Here is a 27,348-nt window from a genome sequence, read left to right on the forward strand (position 1 = left end):
TATATTGTAAATGTAATCCTGGACTGTCGAAAATATTACCCCAAGGAGAAATAAAGCTACTGCAGGCGGGTGTAAAGTAACAAAAGCAGAACCTAAAAACACCAAAGGCATAATCTGTTAAAGCTGCATTTACTGTTTTCTTGGCAACTTGGGGACAGAATATTAAATTCCACAACAAGGTAACAAGCTGGTACAGGTCAGGTCGTACAGTGGATCTATCAGAGCCGTTTCGTTAAAAACAGCTGCCTACATATGCTGAAAATGGAGTCGCGAGAACAAATCAGATTTTGTTTTTAGTATATCGCTGGGTTTTTTTACTATATCACCCGCCGAAAGCTAGATGACCTAAAACTTCCTAACAGCTCAGCCGTAGTAAAACAAAAGTACTCAGACTAAAAACGGACGCTACTCAAGTTTAAAGTCTTTGTGACATTCGTGTCAGCACCCCATAAATCCATAAATTCACTCATAAATTCAGTCTCATGCACTTTGGACCCTTGCCACCTCCTGGCTGGACGACAGCAGGTTTGTTTCTGTAACTCCCTTTAACAAACTATTAGATAACCTCGTAATCGTTTAAAATTTCACCGCTCACATTATCACATTTCCCCTTAGATCACACGGTCATCCATGACCGATACTGGCTGCTAAGTGCATTAACTTCAGAATCCTTCTACTCACTTTCAAAGCCCTCAGTGGACCCTCATTTTTCACTACTTCTCCATGAATATGTACCACCCAGATTCATCAACTTTTCCTCTGCAGGCCTTTTCACCATCTCCCATCTCTGCTCACTCTGCAAACCTTTCTCTTGTTATTTCTTTCCTTGTTAATGTTTGGCAGTACTATTTCTACTTTTGAAACGGTCCTTTGAAATTTTATAAGCTTATTCAACTAACAGGATGAATGCACCAGTAGCTGAGCCTCCTTTGGTTTTAACATTTATGTATACTGGTTAGTAAAACAACAAATGCAAAAGGAAATGGACACAAAAGCGAACAAAACCATTAGTGTTATATTTGGAGAAGAAGGAAATCTGTCTCAAAAGTCAAAAGACAATATCGCTGATATGAAAAATGAAATATTACATAAAATTAGAAATATTAATTAAGTTAATTAATTTTTTACCATAACTGCAGTTTTAAGTGCCTACAAACATACAGTAGTTGAGTCCAAGTCATGAGAAATAGCAGCTAATAGCAGGATGTGTCCTTTAGGAGCATGTTGATTACTAGCCATCCGCCTTACATCAAGCCAAGGTACAAAATTGTTTTCACCAGTTACGAAAGAGAAATTAGTTTTTTTTATTTTGTGAGACACAGTCTTTATTAAGGGTACAGGGATAGAAAAGTGAGAATGTAGGGGGGAAGAAAAAAGAAAATGAATTGGGAAGACAATAGCCTGTAGGGTGAGATAGAAAGCTGAATAATTTAGAGGAAATTAAGAACATTTTAAAGTAAAAATTGGAGTTAATTAGTTGACAGCGCACATGGAAAATATTAAAAAACTGAATAAGAGACTGTCTGAAATAAAGAGGTATAGAGAGAGCAAGACAAGACAGTGAAGCAGAAGAACCTATCCAGCAGAGAGAGAGAGGTGGCTGAGAGAGACAGACAGAGCTTGTTTGCTCAGGCATCGATTCAGGGCCCCTCGAGGCTGCGTCTTCCATTTACCAATTTGTGTCTTTCCTTCTCTCATCCTCACCTCCGCCCATCTTCCCTCTGTCTGGCGGATCATTCGTAGGGAACAAACAGTGCCGCTCGGGAACACCGGACCCTCGGTTGCTGGGCAACCACACACTGACTTGATGGAGTGGAGGCAACTTCAGAGGCCTCTGTGAGAACAGTATCAAGGCTGTTATTAGACCTGAGTCCCAATAACCCCCACAAGACACACATTTGCAAACACACACATACACACAAAGTGCAGTCCAAGTGTATACATAGACAAAAACAACACGTGGAAGCATGCTAGAAATATGCAATATAGTTAAAAAGATCTAAGTCTAATCTCTGCTACTGTTACCATAAAGGAACTGCAAACAGACGCATGTACCCCCTCATCACATGTATCGGTGACAGAAAAAGCAAAGTGGTTGCAAAACTTGTCGGCCAACTGCTATTACAGTTCATACGTCCTGTATTTTACCCTTCTGCTGCGGACTTCAAACTTCTCTTTCGCCACCCTCTCTGGTTTTTTATGAGGTATAGATGGAGGGCTTCCTCAACCCCTCCCTGCTAAAGATGAGGGTGGCTTTGATAATAACAGAGACAGTTATTAATTAGAGGGGGAAACAGACTCACTGCTCCCCTCTTTAATTCACCACCATGCCACATGAAGCTGAGATGTGGACGGGGAAAATGTGGGTGCATATGTGTTGGCAGGTGGTGACCAGTTTTTTCCGCTTTTTGCTTTAAGTTCTTGCAATGAGCATGGGTGTGTATCTGAGTCCATATGTGTGTATGTATTTTGGATTTTGAGCTAGTTTCAAAATAGTGATTTTCTAAATTGGGTTGCACCATTAAAACTTCATAAATGTCTTAGGAAATATCTTAAGTGTCAAATCACAATTATGCTATAATATTTCACTTTAGCATCATGAGCTGTAGCATAACCTCCAAAAACTGCAGTCTTTAGGGGGTAAACAAAACAAAAACTTGTCTGCCAAACCTTTTTTAAAGTAGGCATGATTGTGATTTCTATGAGATATATGTATGTTTTAGGGTTGGTAATATTCCTGCAGTTAAAGAATGAGTGGTAAATGTCTGATAATGCTAACCTAGCTGACGTTACTTGGTCATTCTGTCTGACGTTATGTTATTGTGTTATTGTGAAATTTAATTAAAAATCTTACCAGTTTACTGTACATCATTATCAAAGAGCATTTTATCAAGTGTCAGGTCAGATGGTTCATATTCCATAGTTATTTTATGCTTCACTCAAAATGGGTCAGATGTTAGCAAGCTAATATTAGCTTTTTCAGTTGGTTCACTTAGCTACCAACACACAACACCTGTCAGATACTGGGTATATATCTAGGTTCAAATGTAACTGGTGCAATCAGCTTCACACATGGGTATATCCTTGCCTAGCCCTGACTCCAACACACACATACTGAGACAGACACAGATTATTGGACGCCTGTCAGAATCGTTGGGGATCCCTTAAAAGCTCATACAGAGGACAGACACAGGAAGGGGCGAAGACAAGAAGACAGGCATCATTTAATACTTGGTCACCACTGAGTCCCTCCGTTCCACTTTGGATGCTTTTCATGCCCCTTTTTTTTTCAATTTTATAGAAAAAAGAAAAAATTGTCCGGCTTTGACTTTTATTACACTTTCTAAATACTCCTGCTGGGAAGCAAAGAAGCTAAACTAGGCCTTTATGGGCAAGCTGACGCATTTGTTACCAGCCAGCGGATATGCTCCAGGTATAGGGAAGAAGTACTGCAACTGTAAGACAAGGGTTGTGGTGAGATCTGATGTCTGGCATGGGGAGAAAGCGAGAGAGAGAGTGGTCCACCTTCAGCTTTGATACATTGCCATGAACATAGTCTACTATGTATATAACGGTTGAAAGAATTTGACAAAAAATGTCATTTAATTTCAATTATTTAAAAAAAACAAACCCTGTCAGTTCAAAATCTAGAATAATATCAGTCGCTTCGACGACGTGTTCAACTGGTATCATATTCAATCCAAGTGAAAACTGTTATTTAATAGCTACTTAATTCAGATTTGTACCAATCGCTAATTAGCTCAAAATACTCAAAGAAAACAGGGCTTAGAGAAAAACAATTCTGTGCCAGTGGAAAAAAGTGTGAAGACAGAAGCCAGTTTTCTATAAAAATGTCCAAAATATGAAACATTTTGAAATAAGAATGAACCAAATTCCCCCAAGCCAAACGTGTGCTGTAGCATTAAGATTCCCTTTAATTGGAACTAAGGTCCTATATAGCCCAAATCATTAAAAACATCCAAAAGTATACAAAAGTATTTGGAGACCTACATATAGCCCACTTCACTCTTGATACAAGGATATTTGATATCTTTAAAACATATTTTTTCCGATCAAAATGTCTTGCCCGTAAATATTCACAGTGCGACAGAAAGGATGGTAAGTGGAATAGTTTGCTGCTGTCATTATAAACACAGAGAAAAGCGTGCAGAGGTGTGTTGTTTGTGGCTCTGTGTCTTTGTATGCATTAGTCTGTGCATTTATTGTGTCTGTGCACAAATGCACTGATGTGTGACCCTCTGCTCACTCGCACAGAGGCAGCTAGGATTATACAAGTCCATCCTATTTCATGTGGATGAGGTATTACTTTTTCCAATATGAGTGGTGTTGTTCCAGGGACCTGGTCCGCCCAGGTATTTCTTTGTTCCCCGCTAATACCTGCCATCATCCTCTTAGTGGGCCATAGGTCGATTAACCACAATGAAATGTTCCAAAGAGAGGCGCACAAGGAGTGTGTGTGTGTGTGTGTGTGTGTGTGTGTGTGTGTGTGTGTGTGTGTGTGTGTGTGTGTGTGTGTGTGTGTGTGTGTGTGTGTGTGTGTGTGTGTGTGTGTGTGTGTGTGTGTGTAGGTTTATGTGTTGTGGAGGAAAGCTCTTTGAGGAGTCTGCGGGCTTATCTACAGTATGTGATTGTGTGTCTTCGTTTGGTTCCTCCTTTTAAAATTGACATAACTCTGAATTTACCAGATACTGTATGTGTTGATTATGAGGTGACAGAATCCATACACTGGGCTTGACTTTTTCAAATCAGCCTTGAAAACATACATTTTAAGTTTTATAATTTTAGTAAAGCATTGTGTAGAATGGTTTTCATTTCCCCTAGAGACATGGAAAAGTTGTTTTGCACAATAATAATAATAATTATTATTATTACTAATTATCATTATGGGGTAAGACAACTATTTTAAAAATCGTGAAAACATTAAATTCATAAAATATTTTGAAAAAGACAAAGAATTACATAAAACACCGGCCTGAAGAAGTGTTTTTTGTAAGGGAAATTTAACAAGATGATCTTTGTCAACCTGACTTCTGCAAGATTTCTGGTTATTCTAAAACCCATGGTCCTTAATGGCAAAGGCATAATTATCCTTAGTTCTTAGTCTTGATATAGCAAAAACCAGTATACGTAACTAACCAGTATGTCTTTGAGTAACAGACAAAATGTTCTTTAAAAATAATTAATGAAATGTTAAAATCATTTCAACGAGTCAGTGAAGGGATGCAGTTTCTGGGGGACTGTGTTCTCTCTTCTATGTACCAGTTTAGAGCCCAGCTGCTGCTTTTGGAACAACTTGGAGATGTGCCAGGGAGTTGTTGCCAATTCCAAGATCATTACAATAGTCTAGACAGATGAGACAAATGCATGTTTAAAAGTTTTAAGGTTATTACCATGGGAATGTTATGGTCTTAGAAATATTCCTGATCACTGTCTTAACGTGCTGGTCTGGTCTTAAAATTGCTGTCAAAAGCAGAAGTAATGTTTCTCCAGAGTTTGATAACATTCTTAGGTCATTCATCAAGTTGGCTACAAACCCTCTGAATTCTGTTTGCATCTGGTTGCAAGTTTTTGTGCTGTACAACTTTGAATATGTAAGAGGCACTGACAAATGGATATTACACGTTGCAGGACAGGTAGAACTGGGTATTGTCATCATTACAAAACTCAATATGATAATGCATGTATGCAATAGATGTCCCTAAAGTAACATATTTATATCATCCTACAAAGACTCTTGGTGGAATGACTCTGTAGAGTCTGATCTCAACAGTAAAATTTCATCTTGGAGATAGGATGCAAATCAGTTTAAACAAGTCCAACCAGTGCTCATGAGAGTCAGGAAGAATAGAGTGATCAGTAGTATTAAATGCAGCGCAGAGGTCAAGGTGAACTAGAACTGATGAATGACCAACATCAACTGTTAAAAGCAAGCCATTCCTCACACAAAGTAGCGCTGGTGCAGTGCCATGACATGCCCTAAAACCCAAATGAAACTTGTTCTTGAATCAATCAACCCTGTCTCTATCTGTAATAGTTTACATTCCATTTGAAAGATTAAACGTATGCTTAAAATGAGTTGTACAAGTGTGGGGGAAATGGTACAGATAAAATTAAAAACAGATTTGGAGATGAAATATAAATGACAGTATCCAAGTCTCAGGATTTGTCCAGGGACATCGTGGGGCTTTGAACCTGCTGACCCTGAATGATCTGTTTTATGTTATCCACTCCCTCATCCCTCTCCCTAGCTCTCTTTCTGTCTCTCTCTCTCATTTTCCTCCTCCTCTTCTTTGATGTAAGCTCAGGGACACATCTACTCAGGGACATTGACAGTGTACTGACACCTCCTTTACAAACAAAGATACAGGAAAGGTAAGGTATGATTATTAGATTGAAAGAGGGTGACGAGGAAAGAGAGGGAGAAAATGAATCTTGGAACGAGAACAACGGACAGAGACAGCAAGTTCCTTCCTGGTTATGTAAAACTGTGTATTTCCTGAGTGGGACATATCGGACTTGTATCTGAGGGAGGCTTCACAGAGAGCAATGTCTCTAGATTGCTCCTGACACCCTCTATTACAAGGTTATGTGGTTGTCAACAGTGGTTTGAAAAAGGGGTCACTGTGTGAATGGAGGTGCTATGAGAGGGTGCTAAAAAACTAAGACTATTTCACACAAAACATGAAGGCCAGAGACTCTCCACTTACAACAAACTCATCTCTCACTTTCTCTCACACAAACATCAAATGAAGCAGCTCTCCAGCCGTTGCTTGCAATGTTCCAGCGTGTGACAAAATTTTCTAAATTCTCAGTGTTATTTTATGGTGACAGACTTAAAACTAATCACAGTGTGATGGGTTGTTTATTGCATTTTTGGCTCCACATAGATTGGATCAACTCCGCCACTAGGTTGCCTGCGGCAGATCAGCCGTTTGGCAGGGCCTGCTTTACCATGCAACCCTGTTTATTTGCTGCGGAGCCCAAGGGGAGGCAGAGAGGAGCAAGGTCAGGAGGAATTAGAAATCTGATCCCCCCTCCAAAAACAGTGAAATGACATTCCAATAACCCTGAGACCCTCGCTTGGACCTGACTCAGATAATGGCCTGGGGCTACGGTGTGTGTGTGTCTGCATTTTACTTATACCAGGACTGTGCGTGTACATTCATGTTTGTGCCTGTTTATTTCTTTTGAATGTGTATACGAAGTATGCACAGCCCACTGATCACTATTCCAGCATAAAGAACGCAGCCTCAAAGCTGAGCAACAAGTGTTGGCCTTTTTTGAAACACATTTTATAAAACCAGGGATAGACAAGCAAGACGAAGCAGCATTTTCTCTGTCTCTAGCTTCAACATAAAAGGCCCAATTATATGATGGAAGAAGTAAAAACAGGAAGTTGTAAAACAGCTGAAAGACCAAGAGTGAGACTTTTTTTTTGGACAATAATGAGCAGTATGGTGTATATGCTCTCTACCACTTTAACACTGATAACTCTGATAACACAGCTGCTTGGGATGTTTGACATCACCAGGACATTGCAAAAGCAATTTTCCTAAATGCCATTACATTGTTTGTGAGAGTAGTGAAATGCTCAGCAGTTGTGCTGTTAATGCTACCTGAAATAAAAGTGTGTGTGTGTGTGTGAGAGAAAGGGAAATAGAGAGAGCAGATTAAATTACATCTGAGATGTTTTTTTATGTATGTGGCACACATCTCACAAAGCACTCCGTCTATTTTTTCATCCTACACATGTGAGTGAGAGGGTGTGTATGTGCGTGTGTGCGTTGACTTCAGCATGTCCAGCTGGTAAAAGACTCTGGAGACTCTGCGAAGGTATAGGTTGAGTAGGCATCCATTTTATGCTTCCAGGTGGATTTGATCATATTTGAATAATGTGTGTGTGTGTGTGTGTGTTTTTGTGTGTGCGTGTTTGTGTGTATTTGTGTGTGTGTGCGTGCGTATGTGTGTGTGTATGTGTGTGTGTGTGTGTGTGTTTAGCCCAGGGGCGGATACCCCATCCTCTCAAAAGCAGCATCTAGTGTGTTACAAAACCAAAAAAAAAAAAAAAAGCTGTTTGAATGTTTACTCCCACAAACATTGTGTTTAGACGCATCTTCTCTCCCAACAGCATGCCCACTAAAGAAGTAACAAGAGATTATGATTAAAAAATGAAACAGCAGGATAAAGCAGAATGAGCATAATATGTGAAACATCTTCTGCTTCATTGTTTCCTCTGAACTGACCTAAAATTGCATAATCATGGCATTCCTCTGTTGGGATGTAAGAATCATTTTTCCCACACTAGGTCAGGTTTCGGGTTGTCAGTCGCGCATTTGGATTGCTCCAATTTTCCAGTGAGGTAAAGCCAGTAACACTTTCCCCCAAATGTTTTGTGCGGTTCTCAGATGAGAAAACATTTTTCAGCTCCTTTAAGTGTCAGCTCAATGTTTCTAAATGCCTTTCAGAGCTGATATAAATAATTAGTAACATCACAGAGTAAAATTCCACACAATATTGTCTGAATGGAAGAAGGGAATGGCCCACCAAAGCTGGCCAAAAGCAGACTTGATATTTTTACTGCCTCGAGTATTTCACTCCACCTGAAAACAAATGCGGTCCTTTCACGTCGGGTTCGTGAGGACAGTCCACATTATGTAGCTGGACCTCCTGGAACACACGCTAGAGGAGGCTATGATATTTGAGGTGAATTTAGTGAGGTCACAAATGAAAGTGATGGTAGCTTTTCTCAACCCATTGTACCGCAGACGCATCAGGCAGGAGTCAAGCCCAACTGTAAATCCACTCCATCATGGATCATTTACTCTCTAAATCATTAGGGGTGTCTGGAGACAGGCTTCCCCAGACAGGGACAGCAAACCGACAGAACACAAACGTCAGACAGGGTAAGTGGCTTCTGCTGTATGTTTACACTCCTCAATCGATGAGTGTTGCATAACTTTCGGTCGAGCACTTACCTAACCACTTGTCCCTTTTTTCTCTCTCCTCTCTGAGGCGCCGCCTCTTCATCTGCGAGGGAAGCCAACCAATCACACGGTACAGATAGCTCTGACCACACCACTGTTACCTCAGTCACGCATGAGATGTTCTCTAATTGGCAGCTGAGACAACATGTGGTTCACACTGGTATCTAATTAACAGCTGCAGTTGAATAAGTGAAAGGAGGAAAGGAAAAAGGTGCTAGAAGAGTAAAGTTTAAATGTTTAAATCCTGGGATTCTCAGTTTTAAAGGAACTTTGTCTTTCTACGGATGGACACAGTGTGTCTTTCATTTACAATTTAAACGCAAGTTTCATTTAAAATGTGAAAATCACCATGATCAGATTTGCAAAATTTGCTCATGACAGCCATAATTTGCTATGATAACCATGGACAGATTATCATGACCAAGTCACTTTAGCTTGTGTTGCATTTATGTTGTTTTTATTTTGGTATATTTCATTTTCCAAATTTTAGTTCTGTTTTGCTTTATATACACCATGCAAATCATTAAATCATATATTATTTATCCTGGCGGTGCTAAAAAAAAATCCTATATAAGGTTATGTAAAGGATAAAAACATCCCCTGACTACTAACTGTGAAAGAATACATAAATGAGAAATAATGGTCATGCAGAGCCATGCCTAACCACACTGCAAAACAGTGAAAGGCTTTTTTCTGGACTTCCTCCAAAGAGAAGTCATTCAAGTCATCAAAATCCAGCTCCCCGATGAGCTGAGGTACAGTTGTCTCTGTGTCATCCTCCTCAGTTTGCTGATAGGAACATTGTCCCTCACATCTGAGGTTAGTGTACCTCAGCGTTTTGGCTAGTTTATCAGGGTTGAGGAGTGGCCATGGAATTTGGCTAACCGGGCCTTTTCTGTAGCTTGATTTATTTCACATTTTGAGTAGCATAAGTGGTTTTTGCTCAAAATACAGCATGTGTATTGGTGGAAGAAAAAAAAATCCCTCTATTAACATCTTATAGCACAAAGAGCCTGTGTGATTATGTGTACAACACAAGAAAAATAAGTGGACTTCCTCTTTAACAAATGTTTTCACAAGTAATTTTAAATATATCATAGTCTTATCATGCATCGGTCCACTGCCAGTGTCTCAAGAGCTTCAGCAACAAAACTCACTTGTTTTCTTTCCTTCAGTGTTGTGAGTTTGGTCTACACAGTGATATTCTTCTTGATGATATGCTGTGATCTTGTGCACTGTGCTCCATTGTACATCAGCAGTCTATATTCTAATGGGTCCAGCTGGTCATTTCCAGGGACATTTTGAGGTGTTTTCGTCTATGAGGAGACACCAGACACAGTGAGCCTGGTAAATACTGGAGGTGTGCAGCTGAATACATTACTGGACAGCCAACACAGACAGGCAGGGATTTCATTTGTGTTTGTGTGTGTGTGTGTGTGTGTGTTTATGTGAAAGAGAGTCTATGAGAGGAAGAGACAGTATGCACATAACATGCACTGCATAAATGTTTGTATACACGGTGTGTTTGTGTGGATAATTCATCCTTGGTGTGTATACACATTTATATAATGATCAATACAGAACATGTTCTTTGTGTAGTCCTGAGTGTTAGTGGAAATCAGCTCTGTGGCAGAATGTAAGCTGAAGGTTTGAATTGAGTTTATTGATGTCAGACTCTAGAGCCGTCTCTCTAAATCCCCTCCTAACGTGCATTTGTATGTGTGTGTGTGTGTGTGTGTATGTGTGTGTGCGCGTGCGTGTGCGTGAGCGTACATGTAATTGTCACCTATCCCCTGTCTGCAGAAAGGGCTTTAAGGATTTTAAATGAACGCTGCCTGTAGATGCAAAGTGTATTTCTCCAGAGAGTCACAACCCCTTTAATGTTCCCTGTATTCTATTTAAAGGTACTGGATTTCAAAACAGAAGGCTAGAAACCTCTACGAGTCCCTGTTTGATGTATGTGTTTTAATACATTGACTCTCACTAGAGAAATACTAAATTCACGTTATTAATGTTTTCGGATAATGTGAAAGGCTTGTTTACTTCAATAATGTTTGTAAACACAGCTTTCCCTTTCATATGTGCTTGATTTGATTGTTAATTTGACAGTTACCCAACATAACATAATCCCAGATTATAAAAGCAATCCTCTGCGCACACTGAAAGAACTGAGTTAGCTCTAAGAGATCATTTACTGGCAGCTAACATCGTATTTGTCTGGATAAACTAAAACAGGTATGAAGAACAAGGCACGCTTCCGTACTTTCTATTACAGTTGGTAGAGAAACACACAAAAGTGAGTATCAGGTGATTTTTTTTTTTTCAAGCAAGTGGATCCTCTAAATTGAAATGTGTTGAATATGAGAATATTTCTCTAATTTATATGGTCAAAAATATTTTAACTGACCATTGATTTCATCAATGTATTCCAAGACAACCATACAACCCATCACCATACTTCCCTCTTAACAATGAACTAACTGTGTCTCCAGGCATCATTTTCTCTGGAAAATCAAAATACTTTTTTGTGTTGTTTAACCCTTTGAAACCCATCCCCGTTTTTGGGGTGGTCTGATTAGATTTACACAAATTGACTGTTTTTGATCTTTGACTCTTAAATAAATTAAATAAATTTTAGACATCAATTTTTGAAGGATTTATTACACTGTCGGACTGTCAGATTGCTTTGAAGGTAGGAAGACATTTGTATTAAAAGGATCATAACGACAGTAAAGACGGGAGTGTACTTGATGAAAACCCATGTAAGATGTACATATTCATGTAACTTTTCATAGTAGCAAGGGCATTTGCTTTTATCTTTGGTAAGGACATTTTGGTTTAATGGTCAGGGTTAGTGTTGTAGACGTGTATGTGCACTTGCTCATAGGCTCTCTTTTCTCACTCATATCCGCACACACATACACACAGAAATAGCCCTAGCTCTGCAAAAAGTTTACTTTGTTGAATATGTACTTGCTGATATAACTTGCCTGAAACTGGATCTGTATCATGATTTTCTTTTCTCCGAATTTAAGGAGATATTTTACATTGTTTAATTAATATCAAATTGAAAAAAAAATGTATATTTAAAATTTATGCGATAGATTTCAAGAAAATGTTACAAAAAAATAATGTATAAAAACTTGTAAGTAGTGTGCTACTCTGTTTGAATTCAGATGATTGAAGTGAGAGCACACCTGAGATACTGCAAGTTTGTTCAGTTTGTTGATTTGGGCAACACAACTCAAAGGCCTCATAACAGAGCCATAGCGATGCTCAAACCTATTTTTACATTATGTCAAAGACTTCTTATGCAGAACTTATTGTATAATCTTTCACTGTGACACCAGAGCTCACCTTAGAGCCTGCAGCTAACCTGTCTGTGTGTGTGTTGCTCAGGCTGCTGCTGACAGGATTTTCCGAATAAAATGATGGCTGGAATTAACAAACAAATCAGTTGGACAAACTGTGGCTAGTTTAAAAATAAATAATGTTAATTTCTTAATGACCCATATGTGGTAATAACTCTGCCCTTGATCCGCTCCTGGAAACGGGGAGAAATGGCATTAAATAGTAAATACAGTATTTCCCCCGCTAATGTCAAAGAAGATAAATGTTTGAGTTGATTACAGAACAAATTTAAATATAATATCAACTGATGTTACTTTTGTCCAGGGACGTTTTCAATCCCGTGACATTTGAAATGTTTCAGCTATAAATACTTACAACTTCAGATCTCCACCTTTAATCACAAAGTCCACTATTAAAAATGAAGGGCGGCAGCTGGTCAACAATGCGTAATACAATTTGAAGTTAATACAGCACAAACAACACACAAGAATAGCTTAACCTCGAAGCCAATCATAGTTGACAAGGATGAACTCCGGCCCAATATAACATCTAAATTCTTTTTGTGGTATTCTTTGAAAAAATAATTGGGCATCACTATGTAAGAAGTGAAGTATATGTACAAGCAGATGCAACCCTGTAAATGTTGCTGCCTATTGAAACAAATTTGTTCGTGTACAGCATGTGTTTTGAGCTCTGTTCTGTGAATCTTGGCAGCAGTTGGACCTCGATGAATGAACATCAGGATTGATCCAGTGTTTTTACAGCTGGAGAGTATTTCATTTAGGATGAGGCGAGTTTACAAAAACACCCAACCCTAGTTTGTCTTCATTATACAAATAGATACCACTGATTCCACAGACCGCGAGTTAGGTTCAATTCACGCATGCACATGCATACATGTATGTACCCACACACAATGACACACACCAACGCTGGTAACCGCTGGGAACCAAACCATTTAGACCACCCTTGCATAAGGTGCTGAACTTTCAAATTTGGTTTAAAGCGTTGTGTATTTTTGAATTTCCGACATTTCCCTCCACAATTTTGTGTGTGTGTGTGCATAAGTGTATATGTATGCAGCAGCAGAAAGGGCCACAGGTCATTTGGCAGTAGTGTCAGGTGTGTCTGGCTGACGGCCTGTTCCTCACTGGGACAAACCCTGTCTCTAATTCAGTCCCAGTCTGTTGCTGGCATATGGATATGAGGCAATAACAATAATGTAATACTTACTGCCTCACACCGTGGATATTACAGCAAATGACAGAACATTATCAGTTCTGGTCTCGTAACTTTTATTACCAATTTTTCATTTTTCATGATATTTCAGAATGACAGCACAATGTTAGCTGGCGAAAGGATGGGCTGATCTGTGATTAAATCCCACAGCATTAGAAGTAGATGGTTCGTTACCTGCCTCACTTTGCTGTGTGCCTGGAATAATGAGTTTTAATTCAAATGTGTAAGGATGTTTTTTCCTTGGTCAGCAAATTCCTGAGCAAAATGAGCTTATAGAAACTACAGCTTCAGCTGTTTACATCTGTTTTGTTTGCTCTCAGCTGTTGAACCTAATAGATGAGGTCTGTGGTGCCTGCTCTACAAGCAGAACTAACTTCCTGGCTTGGTAAGTAATTACCGTGTTTGAATGAGGTAGTGAATTTATTAAAAACACAAAAAGATTCTCCCTTTTGTTGTTAGCTATGATTTATTTTTCACAAAACATATTGCACGGTTTCAAGTTAGACTGAATATTTCTTAGACTCTCTTTGCTGAAATGTAAGCATTCACATTTTCAGTTTTACTTTAAAATCATCATAAGGAGCAGATAGTTGTTAATCAGTTAGATGATGAAGTCACACTGTAAGATAGAATATCATGACATATGAGTGTTTTATCTTACAAACAGCTGTGGGCCTGCGACATCAACAGACTAATCATTGCACCTGAGCAACACACAACTGATTTCATTAGCTTTTGTTTCCTACCACCCTTACCTGCTCCTGATGATAGTTTTAAAGTGAAGCTGAAAGCTTGAAACGACAAATATGCCTCATTGGATTAACTCCACCCCTGTATGTTCTAAATATCAGTGGATCTCCTGGTAGGCACTTTTCTTTTTTCAAGATTTCTGAATGCACCCAAAACCGTACCAGCATATCAGACACCCACCTCTTGTAGAAAGTGTGTAGCTTGCTCCTTCAGGGAGGACTGCAATGCAGAGGCTGTACAGTGTAAACATTTCACCCGCATATGCAAGTGAAAATTAGCACATTTTTGGGGTGCATTGGTGCGAGTGACAGTGGATTCTGATAGCTAGACAAAAAAAAAAAAATGCTAACACATTGGTTATTGACTCTTTTATCTCTCTCTTTCTCATTACCAAAGATTAGTAGTGTATAAAACTCTAAGGTAGCAGCTTGTCATTTTTAGAAGGCGCCAATTGTTTCCGTTTCATTAGGTTAAAATGACAAAATTCTCCAGCAGCAGGTCATATCAGCTGTTGCTGAGACTAGAATCAAACTTGGCTGATTATTGGCTTAATATTGTGAGTGGTTAACAAGTGAAACAAGATACAAATGGCTTATTGATCTTTTTATTTAGCTAAATGGATTCAGTTCGATAAAGTTAGTCAGATATATGGTGACTTTGCAGCCATTTCACCACTGACTGGATAATGCCTTTTTTCACCAGGAGGGAACGGTCAGAAATTCTTGATATCTTAAATTTTGAATTACAACTTGGAGGCTGCTGTGAATGTTTTCTCCTGCTAAGGGTGATCGTAATTATGGTCTAGAGGATATGACATGCGGCATAGAAACAGTTACAATGATTCCAACCTAGATTTGAGGGGAAAAAGTATAAATGTCCATACACACATCTTAATATACCCCTGCAGAATAATTGCTTCTCCTCTGTCCATAAAATTCATATGTCTGACAAAATATAGCTTTACTCAGCTCCCTAACAGCATCTATCCATTAGCAAAACGTGACTGTTAGCACACTTAGTTGCTTGGGTCAAACGTTACAAGGGATATTTTGATGAATGAGTGCTGAGCATGTGGACAAAAGGAAAAGTTTCTCTCAAATTTTTTTTTTCCACAGGAATTTGTGGTATATTAGCTAACTGTTGTGAAGTGAATCCAAGCTGGCTACAGCTCCACGAAGGAGCAAGCGAAAAACATCGTACAGCCACCTTTCAAGACTAAAAGTGGTGAGTTTTGGATATTTACAGCATTTCCTTTAAATTTAATTTTGGTGCAGTAATTTAAAATGATAATCTTTTGCAGGACATCTTGTAGTTAATGTTAGTATATAATTAGCTAGTACTGACTATTTACACAATGAAGCTGAGCAGAGTTTATATTTGTAGTGCTCAGAGAGAACAATCATTCTTCTTCAATAACAAATATAAATGAGTACATCACAAAACAGCACAGTAGAACTTTACATCAGATGTTTGAGGTTTTATCACAATACTGCTAGCCTGTTCCTCTGGTACAAATCAAATCCTCAGCATGGGTTAGGGAGGGGGTACTAGAGGTGCTGCAGCATCCCCTATTGATAAGGGATGGAACATACAGTGTGTAAATAGCTGGCTATTTTACCATAACTAATGGGCTATCTGAACATTTTTTTTTTTAAATTTTGAGCATCATATGATAAGGTGCCTGTGCAAATTTAACAAATTCATATCAGGTCAAAGTGTAAGGCCTGGAGTAAGCTAAACTTGGGGAGAGATTTGGCGGTAGCTGGAGCTAATCAATAGCGCGGAAAAGAATACTGGATTTATTTTCACTTCTAAAAGCCAAAAAGCAACAAAAATAGAAACAGAACAAGAGGACGTGGTGTCCAGTTGCTGTATGAGTGTATCTGCTACACCTGCTCAATCTTCCTCGACCCTACCATGATCTTTTGCTGCTGGAACAGTTCTTGAGCATCAGCCTTCTCAAAAATTCAAGCGATAGCAGTGCAGGCCATATCTGTATCACCCACTGCTGGATTTGAGACGCAATGGCAGCCAAACTCAAGCTTTCCAGGAAGGAGATTTGGGACAGAAACATTCAAACAATTATTTCAGCCAGGCTGGTTTTCAAAATGCTAGAGGCTGCACTATGTGTCAGACAAAAACTGTAAGAAAGCAGGGTTTCTACCATGTTCAAAAAGATCAGTCCCTTCACAAGTGGAAGATTTAGCAACTGACGTAAGGCGACCAACAAGTCTGCCCACCATGATCTATCTGACGTGCATCTGGAATCAGTAAGAATGTTGTCAACTCTCAGCTCCTAACCTATAACCCCATTGCTTTCTGAACAGGCTGACAAAGTCCAGAAAATGGCCAGAACAGTTTTGGAGTTGCTTTTAAGATCCATAAAATCCTTTGGACGCAAGTTGGGGCATAGCCATTTGGATGGAGTTTTATGGCAGCTAATGATGGAGTGGACGTATGATTTGCCCAGGGCATGTGAGTGACTTCAGTGAAGAGACAACTGGATGTCCTAGACCATTCAAAATGAAATATTAGAAATTGCAGTCCAGAGAGAAATTGTGTCTGAGGTGAAGGAGCGCACATTCTTTGGATTAATGACTGATGGAACCACTGATATAAGTGCATCTGAGCAGTTTTCCTGTAGCTTTGGACAATAACCTATCAGTTGCAAATATTTTCTCATATTCTACAGTGCTCCTGATACCACGACAGAGACACATTTTTTCCTGCATCAGAGACATCTTTATATATCTGTACCTGCCCATGGGCTGCCGTCAAGGATCTTATTTCGATGGCGCAAGCAGTATGTCTGGCCATTTCGCAGGTGTCCAGGAAAAACTGAAAGCACAATGCCCCATTTTGCTGTATGTTCTTTGCAGTAATCATCTAGATTTGATTTTGAAAGAGGTTGCTAGGGAGGTACGTCTGGTTGCAGACACGTAAAAAGTTTTTGCAGAGCTTTTCTGCAATAGGGAAATCATCAAAGAGCAAGACACTTTTCCTGTCACCTTTTGGAGCTGTTGATGTTGACTGGAACTTACTACCCAACAAGATGGGCTGTGCACACCATGTGAAGCAGTGGCCAAAATGTTCCAACACAAAAAGTCAAGTGTGAGGAAGCCCGGGAGTGTGTTAATGTACTTAGACAATGCATGCATGTCCTGAGAGAAGATGCCTATCTATAAGAAATAGTGACGAAAGTGGATGCAGCACAGGGGAATTTACAAGTGCCCGATTCACCAAGAACCAGCAGAGCTCCAGCTCATGCAGGATGTCGCAACACGCACGGGATATCAACACTGGCAAGGTGACTTCTTTCAGAATGTGGACCTTGTAACATTGGAGCCAGAATGCCGATTTGTTCAGCCTGGAATTATAGTTTCCACCCAGAGAGAGAAAATTATAATAGCTACTGTAAATGGCCTCTATTCAGGATTGGATGAAAAATCCCTAGTCAGGTTGACAAATCTCGCCTGCACATGCAACTTACACTTCTGGGTGATCTGACTAAAGAGAGAGTGCTCAGAACAGCCCATGGCATTTCAGATTTTTTGGGAGGAATACACCCACAAACTCAGGTACTGCTGACAGAGGTGGAAAAGCTTATGGAGCTTTATCTCTGCCTGCCTGTCTGTTGCCTCCTCCGAGAGGTCATTCTCCACACTTGGCGGCTATAAGACACAAAAAGACTAACACACATGGCTTTGCTGCATGTCCATCACGACATTTTGGACAGGTTGGACATCGAGCCTTTGATGCAACTCTTTTTGTAGCACAGAGTGGAACACAAGGCCACCTTCGGCACGCACCCAGGGCCATTAGGGGCTCTGCAAGTTTAAGTTTTATGTACATGATAGAAAAATGGATAACGCTGTTTGTTGTGCGTTGTCAAAAGATTTGAACCTCACGGCACGCAAGCAATCTGATAAGAAAAATAAAATAAAACGGTTAACACTCGGCTAGTTTGCCTGCTAAATAGTTAGTTCAACATTCGCCATTGCATCATGTAGCTTGTTCGCTTAGCCAAAAAGCAGTTCAGGAATAAGGATGGATATCAGATTTGGGCTTTGTAAGAGAAAACAAAGCAATGCAGAGACCCCAGTCAAGTCCAGTAGCCACAGCAGATACGCTGATATCACAGTGCATGAACTAAATCTGCTAGGTCCACCAACCGCAGAAGATGTTACCCCAGGGGTAAAGTAAGGTAAGGAATTGTTTGCATCTAGTCATAACACCACTAGATTGCCACCCACAGGATGAACAAATGCAGAAATAGGTAGAGCAAGATGGTGACCTACTGTTTTACTATATAAAAAGATTTGCCCCTTCGCCATTTTTAACTGCCCCCTCAGTCACATAAGTCTGGCACCAGGCCTGCTTTGGGAACCCCTCAATTAAAATTATAATAATTATAATTTTGGTATATTTTGTTATTGATGTATGATTGTTATTATTTTGGACTATGAATGATCACTGTATTTAATTGTGGGTGGTAGAAAACCATAACAACCTTCAAATGTCCATAAATAAGTGAATGGACCTTTTAGTTGTTTAGTGATAAAGAAAGTATTGGTAACTGGCATTGTTTGTTACAATTGTATAGTTGTTGCTGTTGTAATTGATTTTTAAAAAAAATGTAAAAAGTATTAAATGTGTGAAACAAATGTTTTCTTTTTGTTTTGTTTAAAAATTATGAAAATTTAACTGAACTTGATTAACTGTGATCAAAATTGACATGGAGCTTAACATAATGGGATTTATGTACAGTTATTGTGCTTATGCTGATAAATGGGGGAATGTTGATCTCCTTTTGATATTTAATATTAAAGTGTGTTCCTGGTCACTTAGCATCTTGCATTGTTTGCTTCATTTTGAAGATATTGCACATACATAGTTATGCATGCATTTATACTGTGCAGCACTCCTCAGCGCAAATATGTTCCTGCGCTCGTGTTCTTCAGTTTTATATTTGGAAATGAAGTTTATCTTGTACAAGTGTTGCTGAAAAGCCACCAGCATTCTGTTAGCTTCTCTCATTCACCTATACTGAAGTGCCTATGCATGGTATGCAATGGTCCAGTCTCTTTAATCACAGTATAATTAAAACGCTGGAGCAGAAAATGAAGGTTACAACAACTGAAATCAGAGAAGCATTTAACAGTCAGAGTTGCTGGCTTAATCGTTTTAAAAATGTGTGAATACATTGAACATAGGTTGTTGTTGTCGCAGTAAAAATCCATATCAAATTCAAGGTAAGAATGATTTAGGTGGAAAAGGTTACTATGATTAGCTCAAATGATAATGAAAAAAGGTGTGTGTGTGTGGTACTTACACATCGTACAGATTCAAGGGTAAACTGACTGTAATCATCTAAACATAGTATATGAACGGGAGGAGGATTAAATAGCTGAAGGCATGACCTTCGGGAAACATTTTTCTCTTCTTCGGAAAAGTGTTTAGACAAAAAGTACTGAAGGCATAGAGAGACTGCAGCTGCCTAAAGTATGTGCTAGTGTTTTATGACAAGGCAGATGTTTAAGTGTACAGTAGGCCATGTATGATGTGTTTGTGGATTTTTCTTGTGGCTTCCAGCTGCCAAGTACTTATGTGCTTTAGTGCCACAAGACACCGGTGATCTTTATCAACAGACAGTGTGTATGTGTGTGTGAGATATTGTGTAAGGGTTGGTTTGTGAACTTATATGAACTCTGGATCTGCCCCAGCTTTCATGGATGTGGAAACTAAATATCAGAAATACTGGAGGACTTACCAGTTCATCTGTTTATATTTCCATTGTTCCTTCCTCTGTCTCTGTCTCATTCGCACCATTTCACTTTTAGTATACATGAGCTCAAGAAGTCTGGGGTTGCTCAACGATGCTGACCTCACCTGTCAAGTGTCTCACTTATGGAGAATATGTTGTTGATGCATGCAGTTGTTAGGTTATTGTGCTGAATTAGACTTAACTTTTAACTGAGTGAAAGACAGATTTAATTAAGGACTCAGACCCAGAGAGAAAGGGAGGCAAGATTAGACAGTGAAGGTATGTATGATGAATACTGGTCGGTTTTTAAGTCAGGAGTACTTACTGAGGTCTCACTGAACTCATATATCATGTATGTGTGTGTCACCTGTGTTTTCATTTTCCCTCCTTCCATCTTGTCTTCACTCCACTCTGCCCAAACTTGCCAAGTAGAAAACACTGGTCCAAAATGATTCATTAGCCTTTTAATCCAACACTTGTGCTGAGGTAGTTTTGCCAGGACATGCTTGTACTTACAGCGTACCCATAGACATCAAGGTTTTGTTGTGGACAACAAGACCCAGAATACTTCAAATTTCTTTGTGCTCCTGGTCTCAAAACTGTGTGCTCTGTTGTGCATTGGCCATGGTTTTACACATACATATTGCATGTCTTTTATTAGTTATTTTGAGGTGACAAGTGCTGATTTCAGAGTAGTTTGGTGGCTTATAGAGCTGAAATCGGTTGTGGCTGTTGTTCAAAACTGTCAGACATGTTAAGTTAACTCAAAGGTTTGAAAAACATTGACACTGTGGACATTATAACACGGAGAGGCAGAATAATACTGACAAAGAGAATACCACAGAAGATGTGTGATTATGCAACTGACAAGGTGATTTACTTCTAGCACCTCTGCTTGTCTATTATTGTGAAGCTCTGTCAATTAAATCCTAAAATGGAGAGACAGGCTATATTTCGATATACAAAACTGCAGATCAACAGAAGGACACCTGTGTGAATTTATTACAGGGTTCTTTAACTGTTAATCATCAAAACAATTTTTGATCTATGGCATCCTGGAATGATCTTTGGCTAAGTACCAATAAGGTTTTCTTGGAATGGCTTGTTGATATACATTTGATGAGAATGTCCTGATGTGTGTCCTGATGGTGTATGAACACACACACACAGACACACTAGCAGGCACACACAAACACACATCCTAAGACTGTGAAACATAGACTAGGACACACTCCTTGGCAACTGTTGTTCTTTTTTTTTTTTTTAATTAGAGCAAAAGATCAGAGAAATACCAAGTGTCAATACTGCTGAGAATGAGAATATGGCAACGGCGACCTTTTAGAGCTCTCTGATCTTTTATAATGTCAGGGATGGAGCGTCTTGTTCTTTTCTGCCATGAGTTTATACCCCCTGCCACACCCCCTCACGGAAATATAGAGAACTGCAGACTAATAAGGAGCATAGCTATTTTTCAATGGCTATATTTAGTTTTCCTCATTGGCGGAAATGGCCAGTTGGCATCAGACATGTGGCTGATCTCAACAGTTCTCGAACCCTCTTGTTAGACTATGTCAACAGACTTTTTAGTAGTTGTCAGCAGTGTATACATACAACAGCAGGAAGATAATAAATGAATAAATAAAAAATAAATATTTCATTTTTGCTATGAAGTGCAGCTGTAAACTCCAGCCTGAATATCCTTGTAAAATTGGCATCATGCATGTTAATTTGTAAACATAAGCCAGAATAAAGCTGCTAAAGTTTAAAAAAGTAGGTTGTATGGTAAAAGACTTATTCCCTTGTTATTCTGTTCTGCAACTGGATCCTGTTTGAGAACAACAGTGATGCTATGAGGCCCTTGTGTTGCATTCAGCCCCAGTGGCCTTTTCCCAAATTCCCAAAGTAGCAGGCAGAGGATGAGATAAATCACCAAGCCTATAGAAGCCCACCGGTTTGGATCATCTCTATCTGTGCAGCTCTCCCCTCTTTTCTGGAGGAAGGTCTTAGCGGTTCGCACAAGTATTAGACTCAGGCTGTGGGACGAGGGAGGATTTCTGTGTTGTGCTTGTGTCCTGGTCAAGTGAAAAACATTATCTTTATCTCTTAATCCTGTTAAATAAATGACCTGCATTTATGTTGTCAGTAGACTGAAATAAGAAGGGCAAAGTAACTAAATATATAATAGCCTCTGAGATAAATGTGCTCTATGCTCTTCTTTGTGGATGGTGCTAGAGATGGTGAAATGATAGTTAGGGAACTCTATGACCCTGCACCCGTGTGTTTGTTTTTCATGTGAGCCACTTATGACTTAAAGCAACACATACACACCATAAGGACTTTGTCTGCAGGCTTGAGAGATACTGGAGATTTTCTTGCTGACATAAATGCAGCTGCTAGAGAAAAAGCTAGTGGAACAGATAAAGATAACAACGGTAAAAAAGGGCAAATTTATCAAAGGTCAAATCATAAAGATTGAGAGGGAAAGAAAAACATTAATTGAGTAAACAGTGGGCAAAGGGAAGAGTAGCAGTTATGTGTGTGGTATATGAGTACATGGGTGTGTAACTGTTAGGTGCATGCATTTACTGCACCACACGTGAAGATCATACAGTATGTGTGCATGCTTATGCGCATACGTGTGTATGTGTGTGTGATCTCAAGTCTATGCCAGTAGAATGGTTTGGCCTGGCTGGTGGCCTACGTTTGTTTGTTGTTTGTTCCAGTGACTCACAGCCTGTGGCTAAGGCAGCATTTGTGTGCCCAGAAAACACTAATCTGGAGAACACAGGCCTAAAACCACAGCATCACTTTTACTTCATCACTTAAAAGGGATGTTCAGTTCGGAGTTCTAACTAAACTGTTCAATCGGGCTGCATGAAAACCATAATAAAGATGAATTTGGAAGAGATTTTACTAACTGCAGAAACAGACCTTTTACTCAGAAGATCCATCCATCCATCCATTTTCTACCTCTTATCGGGAGTCAGTTCACAGTGGCAGCAGGTTAAGAAAGGTAGTCCAGAGACTCTCCCCAGATTAGCTTTCCAGGTGTTCCTGGGTGATCCTGAGGTGTTCCAAGGCTAGATGAGAGAGAGAGTCTCTCAAGTGTGTTTTGGGTCTACCCTGGAGCCTCTACCACTTGGACGTGCCCGGAAAAGCTCCAATGGAAAGCACCCAGGAAGTACCCTGATCAGATGCCCAAACCACCTCAAATGGCTCCTTTAGGTACAATGGCTTTACTTCTAGATCCCCCTGGATGTCTGAGCTCCTTACCCTATCTATTAGGGTGAGCCCAACCACTTTAGGGTGGAAACCCATTTTGGCTGATTGTATTTGCGATCTGATTCTTTCTGTCACTACCCAAAGCTCATAACCATAGGTGAGTGTTGAAACGTAGATCGACTGGTAAATCAAAAGCTTTTTTGCCTTCTGGCTCGGCTCCTGCTACAACCCCCACATTACTACTGACACTGCACCAATCTGCTTCTCAATCTCAAGATCCATTTTAACTTCACTTGTGAACAAGACCTTGAGATACTTAAATTCCCCCACTTGATGCAACAACTCGCTTCAAACCCGAAGAGAGCTATTCACCCTTTTCTGGTAGAGAAACATGGCCTCGGACTTGGAGGTGCTAACTCTCATCCGAGCCACTTCCCGCTTAGCTGCAAACTGTCCCAGTGCAAGCTAGAGGTTACGATCTAATGAAGCCAACAGAACCACGTCATTTGCAAAAAGCAGCCAGGCGATTCTGAGGTCCCCAGACTGGACTAACTCCTCCCCCTGGCTGCGCCTTAAGGGCCTGTCCACGAAAATCAAAAACAGGAACGGTGACAAGGGACAACCCTGTCAGAGGCCAACACCAACTGGAAACTTGTTTGACTTTTTGCCAAGAATATGAACATAATTCATTCCATTTATATAAGGACCGGATGGCTTGTAATAACGGCCTTGGTACTCTATACTCCCGCTGCAAAGCCCAAAAGAACCCCCGAGAGACACAGTTGTAAGCCTTCTCCAAATCTACAAAGCAGGAGTAGACAGGAAGAGCAAACTCCCACGACCCCTCCAGTAACCTTGAGTTGGTCCATTGTTCCATGCCCATGTCAAAAAACGCATTGCTCATCCTTGATCTGAGGTTCGACAGTGGGTTGGAGCCTTCTTTCCAGCACCCTGGCATAAGCTTTCCCAGGGAGGCTGACCAGTGTGATACCCGGAAAATTGTAGCACACCCTCCAGTCCCCCCTTTTAAATATGGGGACCACCAACCCAGTTTGCCAGTCCAAATGCAATGTTCCCGACCTCCATGTGACATCGAAGAGGTGTCAGCTAAAAAAGCCCAACAATTTCTGAGCAACGATGAGCCTTCAGCATTTCAGAGTGAATCTCATCCACACCTGGCGCCTTGCTGCAGAGGAGCTATTTGACCACCTCAGTGACCTCTGCCAGAGATATGAGTGAGGGTTTTTGAGTGTTCAAACTCTGCTTCTTCAGAGGACATGTTGGCTGGGCTTAGGAGTTCTTCAAAGTGTTCCTTCCTCTGCCTGGCGATATCCCCAGTCAAAATCAGCAGATCTCCTACGTGGCTGAACACAGCCTGGGCCTAGCCCTGCTTTCACTTCCTGAGTCATCTGTTGGTTTGTTAGACCTTCCTCAAGGCCAACTGAATGTCTTTCTCCATTACCTTCCTGAATTTTTGCGTCCACGACCGCACAGTCACAGTTGCAGCCACAGCCACAGCATTTTGGCTCTCCGGTACCTATCTACTGTTTCAGGAGATAGGCCAACTATGCCCAAAAGGCCTCCTTCTTCAGCTTAACGGCCTCCCTCACTGCTGGTGTCCAACAGTGGGTTGTTGGATGGCCGCCACTATGGGCACCTATGACCTTCTGACTGCAGCTCCAAACAGCCACCTCTTCAGTGGAGGCTCCGAACATGGCCCACTCGGATTCCAGGTCCCCATCCTCTCACAGGATGCATGAGAAGTTTTTCCGGAGGTGGGAGAGGGAGACCTTGCTGACAGGGGCCTCAGCCAGGCATTCCCATGCCACCCTCAATACATGTTTGGGTTTACCAAGTCTGTCCAGCAGCCTCCCCCACCATCTGATAAAACTCACCACCTGGTGGTGATTAGTTGACAGCTCCACTCCTCTCTTCACCTGTTTCTTCAAGACAAACGACCACAGAACTTAGGCCTAGGGTGTTCTGGTACCAAGTACACTTATGAACCACACTATGCTCAAACAAGGGGTTTGTTATGAAAAATTGAAGTTCCCCAGGAGGACTATAGAGTCCCCGGGTGGTGCCCTTTCCACGACCCCAGCCAGAGACCCCAAAAGGGATGGGTACTCCAAGCTGCTGTTCAGTACATAAGCACAAAGAACATTCAGAGCCTCCCTCCAAGCAACTTGCAGTTGCATGGAGGTGACCCTCTTGTTCTCCAGGAGAACTCGGACACAGCTTCGCGCAGTCAGGAGCTTGTGTGTACACCTGCTTGATGACTCAGACACTGGACAACTCTGGAGTTTGTTTTCAGAGCCAGTGCTGTGCTGAGTCCAACTATATCTAGTTGGTACCTCTCCACCTACTTCGCCACCTCTGGCTCCTCCCCACCAAAAAGGTGACATTCCACGTCCTTAGGACCAGTCTACAATGCCAGGGATGGGCACTCCAAGGTCCCCCCTCCCTGCCTGTGGCCCATGTAATTTATTCGGGCTGTGCCCGACCGGGCCCCATGGGTCAAGGCCCAGACACCAGACAATCACTGGTGATCGTCCCTCCCAGGTCTGCCTCCAGGAGGGGGCCCCAGTTTCCCTGGTCCGGGCGAGGCATCACTTTCACAAATACAGCCGTTCATCGGGGTTCTATGAATCACTCTTATTTTGTCCCCTCCCCTGGGGCCAATTAGCCTCAGGAGACCCCACAATGGGGCTGTTGCCCCTGACAACATGATCACTGGGACACACAAACCCCTCCACCATGTTAAGGTGGTGATTCTAAGAAGGGTACTTAGGAGATGATTCAGTAAATATGGTAGGCATCAGCTTCTATGATTTCTGTGACTATGACATGATGCATTACTAAGCTGATCCCTGTAAGTTTAAATGGAAATTCCAGTTTTTTTTACAACTTACGTCTTATTTTAAAAGTTTTGGCCATCATCATTTACTGGTAATAATTACCTATAAAGTTAACCTCTGAGGTCTGGAAAAACTATATATATTGCTAAAAAGAAGTTTTACAAAATTATAAACCAAACTGTCCATTGTAAACATGACTTGCTGTACACTGTGCAATGAGCACTGGGCTTTACTCCTATAAAAAGTGGTTTATAATAACTGGCTAAAGTGTTGACTTTTTATGGTAACCTTGTCTTATCATATGAATGTTTATATTTCTTGCCCCATCAGATATTATTAAAATTATGCAATATTCCCAGATCTTAGCAATTACTTCGTGAAATACAATGTTATCAAGACTGATAACTGATGACCAAAACTAGCTGTGACAAGACAGAATTTTCCTTTATTTATCTCCCCTTGCTCCTCTCCATGATGTCAAGGCACACTGTCAGCTCCCAATGGTTTTGGGTATGTCTTACTATGCTGCTCAAGGACACTGCAGGAGACTTGATTCTTATCTTTATGGCAGCTTGAACAGCTTTTAGATGAGGGCTCAAAGACTCTCTTACCACAAGTCCAGTTTCCTGACTTTGACAACCAACCGGTATAACCAACAGGTACTCAGTTGTGAGGACAAAACCCCCAGTTATGTCAACCATAGAAATTATACCGTTTCTTGCCTTCCTTGCATTTTATTTCCCACATAGCAGTTTTTGCTTAGACATCTTGCTGATGTCACACGTCTTCCCGTTAATTTCCCAAACCTTAACAGTGTAAGTGATGAAACAAAACCAGTCTGAAAAAACTCACTGAGTCAAGGCTGCACAGCCAAAACTGCCTGCCTTCCTTGGAGTTGTACTGCAACTGTGACTTTTAATTTCTGCCTGGAGCAGAAGCACTGAATGAATATCATATACATTACATAATTTGGGAATGGTGTGACAGTCAAGGGTGGAGCTAATGAAAATCAAGAAAAAGCAAGCAAGAAAAAGTGAATTTATGAAAAGTGCGGTCGTGTGAAATACTTTGCAAGGCCAAAGGGACATGAAGAGGGTGTGAGGAGCAATACTGGTAGTACACTCCATTATTTTGTGTGTGTGTGTGTGTGTGTGTGTGT

The 27,348-nt window shown here is 40.6% G+C and overlaps 1 protein-coding gene across 2 annotated transcripts in view; it reads left to right on the plus strand.

The window, feature by feature from the left end:
- The first annotated feature begins 14,350 nt into the window (after positions 1 to 14,350).
- LOC120785567 (A disintegrin and metalloproteinase with thrombospondin motifs 2-like) overlaps positions 14,351 to 27,348 on the plus strand; it is a 143,951-nt gene continuing 130,953 nt past the window's right edge. For both annotated transcript variants that reach the window (XM_040120387.1, XM_040120388.1), the window contains exons 1-2: positions 14,351 to 14,457; positions 15,461 to 15,569. The gene's annotated coding sequence lies outside the window, so the exon portion shown is untranslated. The remainder of the gene's footprint in view (positions 14,458 to 15,460; positions 15,570 to 27,348) is intronic.

This window comes from Xiphias gladius, chromosome 23, assembly GCF_016859285.1.
Source record: "Xiphias gladius isolate SHS-SW01 ecotype Sanya breed wild chromosome 23, ASM1685928v1, whole genome shotgun sequence".
In the NCBI taxonomy this organism is placed as follows: domain Eukaryota; kingdom Metazoa; phylum Chordata; class Actinopteri; order Istiophoriformes; family Xiphiidae; genus Xiphias; species Xiphias gladius.